The sequence below is a fragment of the Sabethes cyaneus genome, chromosome 3 (genome assembly GCF_943734655.1).
Source record: "Sabethes cyaneus chromosome 3, idSabCyanKW18_F2, whole genome shotgun sequence".
NCBI classification, from domain to species: domain Eukaryota; kingdom Metazoa; phylum Arthropoda; class Insecta; order Diptera; family Culicidae; genus Sabethes; species Sabethes cyaneus.
In genome coordinates this window covers 140,759,127-140,769,227 of record NC_071355.1, presented here as the reverse complement: position 1 = coordinate 140,769,227, position 10,101 = coordinate 140,759,127, and positions in this window count along the sequence as shown.

Here is a 10,101-nt window from a genome sequence, read left to right as displayed (position 1 = left end):
ACAGCTGGTAGTCTCTACGCTCTACGCTTTTTACTCTACCAAAATAACTCTATAGTGGACACTTGGCTTTAGAGCTATATTATTGTAATCGTAAGATCTTTGCACGGCGTGGTGCAAATAAATTTAATATAAAGAACTAATTCAATGATTTAACATCTTCACAAACACTGGCAAATGGAATGTATCCACGGTTTTTTTGACAGACATTTATATTTTCCGGATCGTAAGATTCGAGCTCAACTAGTTTTATTATATTATATAGATTATCAAAAAAGTGTACTGAATAATGTGGTATGTGAAAATTAAGTGCTTGACGTTTTAAAGTGCTGTAATCAGTGCTCAAAAATGTGATGGAATGATTAGTAGGGAGGAAGCTAAATGAATGCAAAATGGTATTAAAGTGGTCTAACTTGTTTAAAAATGAACACTTTCAGTTTAAATTAATAATATGAATATGAATATATGGTATTACCACCTGCCTTAGCAGAACATCCGTTCATAGCAATGAGCCTATCATGTCAAAAAGAGTTGAAGATATTCAACGATTGGTCATGCTTCTCACCTCTTGTATGAAGGGCCAAAAGGGAGTTGGTCGATAAGCAACATCACTTACACGTACCAGGGATTTAGAGAATCTCCTTCCAAGGGCTAAGTCGCCTGAGTCAATCGTTGAATAAACCGTCTTAATGCAGAATGACTCCAGCAGGTGGGGAGAAGAGCCCGCTCATTATCCACGATGTGTTGTTAATCGCGCCAAGATTAACCCTAGAAAGTTGACTGTTTCACTCTCCCTAGGCCCACCGCTTCAAACAAGTGCTCTGATGGTCCCTCCCTCTTCCCCATTCTAGTTTATTTATGAAATGTGGTATATATGGATAAAAATAGAACAATCTCACCAGCAGACCTTCGAATGGAATAGAGTTGCGTCCTTTTAGTTTCCATAAGTGCTTCTAATAATTAGTTTAATTTTTTCTTCTGGTATCCAATATCCATGTGCAGTATTAACACTCGTATTGGCCAATGTTTTATATAGCAGGAGGTGCTTCATAAGCTAAAACGAAAAATATAATTAAAATAACTTATTTTATGCTTACCTATTAACAAGGTCGTGTGGCTCCGCCGTCTGCCCAAAACCTCGATTTTGAGATCAGGCAGCCGGGAACCACCCAGTACTCCTAGCACCTCCTAGCTTGGCTACTCAATAGAGCATTACCGGGTATGGCCACGTGGAGGCGCTAGGTAGGGGCTTGGGATAGCTAGAGCTATATTGGACGCTCCTCATTTACCTTCCCCATTTCATACCCACTTTCAGTTTAAATTAATAAGTATTAAAACTGATTGCAAATCGACTTGAGCCAGGTTAATAACAGTAACAGTAAGTGGACGTTTTGTGAGATGTGGGAATTGGAAAACTTTTGCAATTTTGGGTAAGGTGTTAGCTTTTTACAGATAAAGATGTAAAATAGTACTGATTAGTTGTTGTCAGTGAGATAAAATCCGTGATCAGAATTCCGTGACAAGAAACATTCATGATCCGCGATAACAATCAGTTTACAATTTACGCGATAGGTTTACAATTTACATGTCTACTAAGCAAACCCCTTATTTTCAAAGCGTCGCATCCGTCCAATTTAAACCGGTAATTTCTAAGGCCTCGCATTGTTGACATGTCTTTATCTATTATAATTATTGTTATTATTATTTTAATATCTTATTCAGTCATTTTTTTACGTTTTTATCTACATTTTAATGAGTCCAACCGGTCAGTTGGTTCGGTCCCGGCATTTTCAGATGTCAATCAACACAACCATCCATCGAAGCTCGCTTTCGCTATTCTCAGCTATGAACTCAGCTATAGAGTTTAAATTAGCATACCGTGTGGGTAATCTTCTTTCACCACAGAAGCGGTTAAACTTGAAAAAAATTGTTGAATGCGTCAGCTTGCATCTACTCACCTTGTGTATTCACTACCACGCGAGGAGTCCAAATGTTATCCCAACTTCTTGCGCTCAAGTGACTTTTATTACTTGCGATCAGCCTCTACAATCCAATTGCCCGCATGAAATAGGTTCTGGAGCAAAATCTTACCCGTTGTGTCTGGGTGGGTGGCAGACACGCGATCAGTCATTCAACCGAAATCAGGCGTCAAATTCAATTTCCTCCTGACAATGAAAGGGCGAGTGGAAGATGATTTGATAGTATTACTCTTCTTATCCTGATCATTTTTCGCAATAATGGGTGAGGAAAAAAAGCTTTCATCCATCAACGAACGCGATCTGCAAAAAGTTGATTGAGTCTTTGCTGCCAATGCTGAGATCAGAAGTGTAGGCGCAAAACGAATTAAGCAAATCCAAATCGGTTGTTGACTGCGTGAATCGCACTAAGAGACGCCGGCCGACCTTCTGGGCGAGCTTCAATCGGCCTACACAGCTGTTGTTCTCGCTTTAACGTCTCACAAGGACCACTTGGTTTTACAAATTTCGAAGCATGAAAAACGTAAAGAAACGACTAGATATTCAACCAGAATATTGCCTTTGGTCAACCAAGGTCAATGTCTTGCTTCACGTAACGGCAAAGTATATATTTAAGGTTGGCATCTTGTTCAATTGAACAGTTTTAAAAAAGAATAACTCTTATGAGTCATTTCGAGTCGAATGCATGTAGCTTGCAGACCATACGGCTGGTGGGAGTAGCCAGAACTTTTGAGAGAATGATTTTTTACATTCTCGATTATTTGATCGTTACTAATGTACTAGTTTTTGACACTAGTTTTGGTCCCGAAAGGTGAATAGAAATATGCGTAAAGAGTCGAAGTTGTTTCAAAAGTCAAAGACCAACCTCTTTATAAACTTACTTAAACCAACTTTATTGTAAAAAAAACCTCGTGTTTTGCTGTAATGGCCTTTTGCTGAGATCAGGCATTCATTAATTTTTTATAACGGTAGTTTTTACAATCGACGGAGGGCACGATAGAAAAAACTACAAGGTATACAGCCCTAAGGGTTGTACGAAAGGGTGACGTAGGACTGTGTCATATAATACTCATTACATTGATAACATGTTTTAATCGATGAAGTATAACTTTATGTCTGATCATTAGATCGAAGACTAATGCAAACTGCATTTATGGCATATGCATATTTGAGTATCTGTGAGTATCATTGTTTGAGTGTTTATTTGTAAAAGAAGAGCGAAATATTCTGATTTAATTCTTCATTGAATCTGCTGCTGCTTAAATGATTGTCCGACACTGATTGAGCAAGCTATCGAACAATTTCGCATGTCTGCGGTGGGGATAATGCAAAATGTAACGTAAAGTGTATCGTGTGGGATTCACGTTGGCCATTGCCCGCTGATTCCGCTTGTCTTCGGGGTCGGTGTTGCCGTCAATAGCCATCGATGTTGCCAATTGGATTGGAAAAGGGGTGTGGCTTACAAAGTGGTCTCAAAGGTTATCATTTGGATCCAAAGCCTTTGGTGTATCTAATTGTCGTCCGTGCCTGTGAAGCTAGGCGATCACAAGGGAAATGTATGGGAAAATTCGGCCTAAAAACTTTACACACATTTTCACTATTTAGCGCATAAAAAATTATTATTAATATGTTACTATAAAATTGCTGGACATTTTATCTATCCAACGACATATTAACTGTTATATTTCGTTCAGTAGTATAGTAGCTATTAGCGTTTGAAATATTTCATTCAAACGTTACACTTCTATTTTTCGTTTTTACAAAGTGCTACCCAGTCCCAGTATAGTAAACAAAGACGTAGTCCTACGTCAAAAATAATGACACAAAGGTGTGCGGAAAATTCGGTAATGTAGGGTCGTTGAAGCAACGCTTATACAGTTTGTATAACGTTCCTCTGTATCCAAGCAGATAACACAGGTCTGCAAAAATAAAAAATTTTTCAGATGCATGAGATATTTTAGGTGAATAATATGTTTTTGGGGTGCCGAATCCAAAACTGATTTCCGTTTTTCTCCATCACGTACAGATTTTTTGCAAATTATGCTTCTTGTATGGAAAAGTCACAAATTAGATGGAAAAATTATTATCACAGATTCATATTAAAAAAAACCTAAAATAAAATCTTTTTCTGTTATTTCAGTAAATTTTTACTTAATAAATACAAGAAAAATACTACTGGACTGTAATTTTTATATATACTCTTTTTTGCCCTTCAACACTGGGTTAATGTACTCATGTACGCTCACTTACGCAAATTCAACTGCTGTGCCTCACAAAAGCAAAATCTGTAAAAGATATGCAAGAAGCATTTGTAGACCTGAATATAATCTACAATTTTGTTGAATAGAGTAGTGCATTATTTTTTCCATTTATAATTAGACGGCCTTTAAGCCTTGTTTTATAAATAGAACGTTTGTTTGAGCTAAGGATAAAGTTACAATAATATTACCACGTAAATACAAAAGTAATGGAGTACTCAATTCAGAAAGATTGTAGATTGCATTCAATTCTACAAATGTTTCATACATGACTTTTATCAAATTTGCTTCTATAAGGCAGTACAGTCAACTGAGCGGAGGTGGATGTATTTGAGAGCACCAAATTTGCTTTAAAATAATACTCTCCATAGTTTCTCCATCGTGTATGATTTTCTGCTAAAACATGGAAGGGTTTACATTAATAAATACAATTCTAATGTAAAAATCAATTTTTTAATGTAATTTACATCTGGGATATTTCTGCTACTTTATGTCTAAAACCAACTTTCAAGATTTTTCAACAAGTATTACATGAAAACGTGACGTGATGGACAATTTTTATTATTTTTTCTGAATTCAGTGGACAAAAATCTATAAGAATCAGTTGAAAAATCCTATGCAGTTTTTTTGATGCAGACCTGTGTAATTTTCGCGGCTCGAACCATATTATAATATGTACCAATTATAACCGAACATCAACCAGTCCAGTGAAGGCAGATATTGATGACCCTTTGAACCACAGCGGACTGGATAAAAAGGAAATTCTGCAACTCCCTTATTAAGCATGCGACGTACTTCAAACTCCACCAACCAACACAATAACTAATTGAAAATTTAATTTCTTGAGTAAATTTGTAGACTGTTGTTTTTCCTTCTCATTTGACATTTTTTACAAATATTCATAACTGAGATTGAATGTTAACGAAAATAAAGTCCAACAACACCAAATTAGAAGAGATATACTGAAAAGTTTATTTCCCCTTGCAATTGGTAACATTATATAGTGTAATATTAACTAAAAAATAGTACAATAAATACAAATAAACACGCCCATGCAGAAAATAAACAATCAGCTACCCTTGACAGTGGTTTGAAACAAGGCTGAGTGCGCGCTAACCTTTGTATCTGTAGAAGGTTCGATCCAAGCTGGAGGTATTGTTTTAGCATAAAACGAAATGTATGTAGCTACTTTGTGCTTTGTTTGAACATCGAACCGTCGCGTCCTAGGCTTCCCACAATTATCGGGAAAAATGGTTTCACAGCAGTCTTAACAGCATAACAAACGTAACGAAATGTGGCTCGCACGCAATTCGCACTGCTTCGCAAGTCACTTCTGGATAATGATTCCAAATTACTGCCTTCGTATTAGCTCTGTCAAGTTTTTGTTATTTATTTTGATGCTACGAAAAGTTATCATAAAAAGTAATAAAATAACTCATTCATTCATAAGATATTCTCTATCAGAAGCGAATAAATTCAGTAACTACTACGAAAAAAAAACCCGAATTAATCCACCTGGCGGCGTGACCTAGCTTTTCTACTACCACTATAATTATTTTTTAATTTCTAAGGAACATCTATAATTAACTTGACTATATTTTTAAATATCCGTTCCGTATACCTAAGAATGCTTATTTGCCAGTAAAATTCACAACATATTGCGTACAGTAATTATATTTTGTGCGTAAATACTTATAAGCGTCATTTATGTTACTTGATGAACCCTATTTGAACCTTATTTGGCCTTTAGAGCCACATACGAAGCTTGTATTGAATTGACAATAGACGTTCTTGAGATATCTATGGTACCGACTTTCAAAACCAGGGGTGACATTGCGCATCTCGTTTCGAGTGATTTTGGTTCGTTTCGACCACGTTAAACAAATGGGCGTCCCAGGTTTCGGGAAAAACGGCGGAAAAACAAATGGAACACAAATTTCTGCATAATTCGAGAACTAATCAAGTAAATGGAACAAAGTTTGACATGTGGGTGTTTTTGGAGACAAGAAATTTTTCTATGGTGAATTGATACCCCTCCCATCTTTAGAAGGGGAATTATGACCCCTCTCCCCTCTAAGAGGGGGGAAATACATATTTCCTCATAACTCGAGAGAACTAATCAAGCAAATGGACCCAAATTTGGCATGTGAAGGTTTTTGAAGGCAAGAATTTTTTCTATGGTGAATTAGGACCCCTCCCCACTTTAGGAGGAGGGGCTCCTATACAAATGAAATACATATTTCCTCATAACTCGAGAGAACTAATCAAGCAAATGGACCCGAATTTGGCATGTGAAGGTTTTTGAAGGCAAGAATTTTTTCTATGGTGAATTAGGACCCCTCCCCACTTTAGGAGGAGGGGCTCCTATACAAATGAAATACAAATTTTCTTATAACTCGAGAGCTAATTAATCAAATGGAACCATATTTGGCATGTGGGTGTTTTGGAGGCATGAATTTTTTTCTGTGATGAATTAGGACCCCTTACCTTCTTAGGAGGGGGGAGTTTCCATACAAATGAAGATAGAATTAACCTTTTGTTGATTACCCAGGTAACCAATAAGCATTAGTATAAGCAGTAAATCAATCGTTTATTAGCATCCCTGGCGTTTAAAACTGCAGGTTGCTGTTTATTAGCCTTTTGACTGCGTAAGGGTACTGCCAGAGTGCAAGCGACATGCGACGCGACGCGACATTTCTTGCTGTAGTTATACGCGCAGCCCTTTTTCGCCCGAAGCAGGACTGTGCATTTAGCAACATGAGAGCGATGTCGTGTCGCGTCGCTGTCGCATTTACTCTGTACGGGGCCTAACTGTTGTAAATTGGCATCCACAATTCTATTTAAATTCTTCTCGTCGGTAACTAGCTGCAAATGAGCATTGCCAGCACTATATAAGGGCTAGCAGTAAAGTAGCCGTATATTACCAAAATAGCATTTAAGTAGCATTTAAGACAACTTAAATGTTTATTCGCTTGCATTTAAATTGCATTGGAAATGCTTATTAATTACCTGGGTAGTTCTGGAGTTATGAGGAAACTTGTATTTCATTTCTAGATAGAATTAACAAAAGGGCGAATGTCGCAAGCGTAAACAAACCGAGTGAGGGTTGATTTTCCAATGCTGGTCCAGCAAAAAGTAACTCTCACTCGTTGAAACTCCGCCAGTGACGGACCTTCGCTGATGAACCGCCACGGGTGGCTCCCTAAAAAGAGTGAATAAGTGATGGGGAAATTGGATCGGGACCCGAGCTGTCTGTCACAAGCCAGGATAAAGGAGGAGTGTTGAGATTTGTCGCTCGGCGTGTAGCTCCGGATGGCTCCATGGTAAATTTACGGGGGATCCATCCGGAACTGCACATCGAGTCTCTTCCGCGGCAAATCTTGTAAAAATCTTTTGCTCTCAATGTAACAAGTAGTCTAGGAGCATGCTACATTCTGAGCAAAGTGCGGAGGAGGACCCCAATCCTCGGCGTAACGCGATCCGTGCCTAGGGATGAATGCTTGGGGGGGGTCTAATAAAGTTTCTCAAGGTCGAACGGAGCCTGCATGCTACCAGAGCACCCTGTGCAGTATATTGCTCCCTCTGTTCCAAGCTGGTAAAGAACCGTTGATTTTCTCCCCAGCAGAGTACAACCATCGCCATGGATAACCTTGAAACAATAATCGATGGGGCAACCAACGACCCCCAAGAGTTGGTGATAAACACCGGAGTAGGTGTAGAGGTGGCGCACGACGGTAGACCGGAAGTGCGCAGTCCGATCGGCACGGACAATACTGGCGAAGTAATGGAACAGGGATGGAAGAGGACTTTAACCTCGACAGCATGTCGCTGGAAGGAGGACTCTCGGCTTCATCTCTGATCCTGAATTCACCAACAGGGAATGCGGAGAGCGACGCGGATAACCTTCCCGATCCGGTGACGCTACCTGAAGTCAAGGGGCAACCTGGGACTTCCGGAGTTGTAGCCAAGCGTCTCTCCAATGCGCAACGGCGACGGCAGAAGTGGTATCGGAGCAAGGGCTACTCAAAGGACGAAGCGGAGGAACTTGCCCTTCTGCCGGCCGGCCAGCCTAGCCAGCGGGACCTTGTCGTTACCAAAAGGCAACGATCCGCTGATACGGCGTCGCCGAACATCAGCAGCAAAGGTCCCACTAAAAAGAGACCACGCAGTCGAGCCTGCGCGGGTCCTTCGGCACCAAAACCATCCTCGGGGTGCACCTACAGGGAAATGGTGGATGCTTTCAGTGTAGCCATAACTACGGCTGATTATCCCGTTTCCCTGCTCACTACGGATCAGCTCCAGACTGTCCGCGCCGTTCTTCTGGATCAAATAGCTGACCAGGAGACTCCAGCCATTAGACCCAAGTTCAGGAGCTGCCAGTTCAAGAACGGCTACTTGATACTGGCTTGCTCTGACCAGAACACGGTCAAATGGCTGGAGCAAACGGCATCTACTCTCGTCCCGTGGGAAGGAGCACAACTACGGGCCTACGACACGAAGGACCTGCCGAAGGCTCACACCTTCATAGGGTACTTCCAGGACAGTGTCGGTACCACGGACGAGAAAATCCTGAGATTCCTCCAGAATCAGAACGACGGCTTTTCAACGCAAGCGTGGCAGATACGCCGTCGCATTGTGCGTGGAAATACCGTGGAACTGTTAATGGAGGTTGACCAAAAGTCGGCAAGTCAGATCACTGAGCAGCGCTTTACGCTAAATTTTATGTTTGGCAAAGCACGCATGCGACAGGTTGGCAGAGGTCTGATCAACACAGGCGCAACAGTCTCTGCTGCAAAGTCGAGGAAGGTACGAGCGGAACTCCCTTCTGGGAGCGCCCCGCCACCACCAAGACAATGCAATCCTGCAACGTTGAGGGTGGAAAGTGCGGAACTTCCCACTGGAAGTGCCCCGCCGCCACCTAAACAATGCAATCCTGCGAAGACTAGGCGAGCGCCGCGAAAACCTCGCAAGAGGCGTACGCAGCAATCACCAGTCGATAGCAGACCTCAGAGGCTCAATCCGCCGTTAAGTGCGGGTCGGACATCTGTGGCCTGTCGCCTGCGGCAACCGAAGCCTGCCGGTGTGAGCGACCCAGCCGCTCAACTCAGCGAAAACGCTGCTGGTACCCGTTCGCCAAGGCTCGATCCAGTACTGGATCAAGCTGAAAACGGCAATCCTGCCTCCAAATGAGCAGCTTTCGCTGCATCCAGGTGAACCTCCACCATGCCAAGGGCCATGGATCAACGATACCACGATCCTCGGTCTATCCGGCGCTAATGGTAAGTTGATCCATTGTAATACACAGTCCAAGCCTAGGACTGCCATTCTGTTAAATAAGAGAATAACATTTTCTCCAATTACAGAATTCATCCAACGCGACGTCGTTGCCATTACGGTGGTAGTCCCGACGACTAGAGGGAAGCAGGAGATAGTCGTTGCGTCCGCCTACTTTCCAGGGGACAAGGACGAAATACCACCGCCCGAGGTTGCTGAACTTGTGCGGTACTGCAGAGCAGTCAACAAGCCGTACGTGATAGGCTGCGACGCAAATGCGCACCACACGATATGGGGCAGCTCGGACACAAACAACAGGGGTGAGTACCTACTTGAATATCTTACTTCTAACGATGTCAATGTAATCAATGTAGGGAATGACCCCACCTTTATAAACGCTATCAGACAAGAGGTCCTAGACCTTACTCTATGTAGCGCCTCTATAGCTGAGAAAGTCAAAAATTGGCATGTCTCTGATGAACCAAGTTTATCAGACCACAGACATATCATTTTCGACATCGAGGCTAATCCTCTAAAGAGTGAACAATTCAGGAATCCGAGGAAAACTAATTGGAGTTCCTTTAGGGATCATCTGA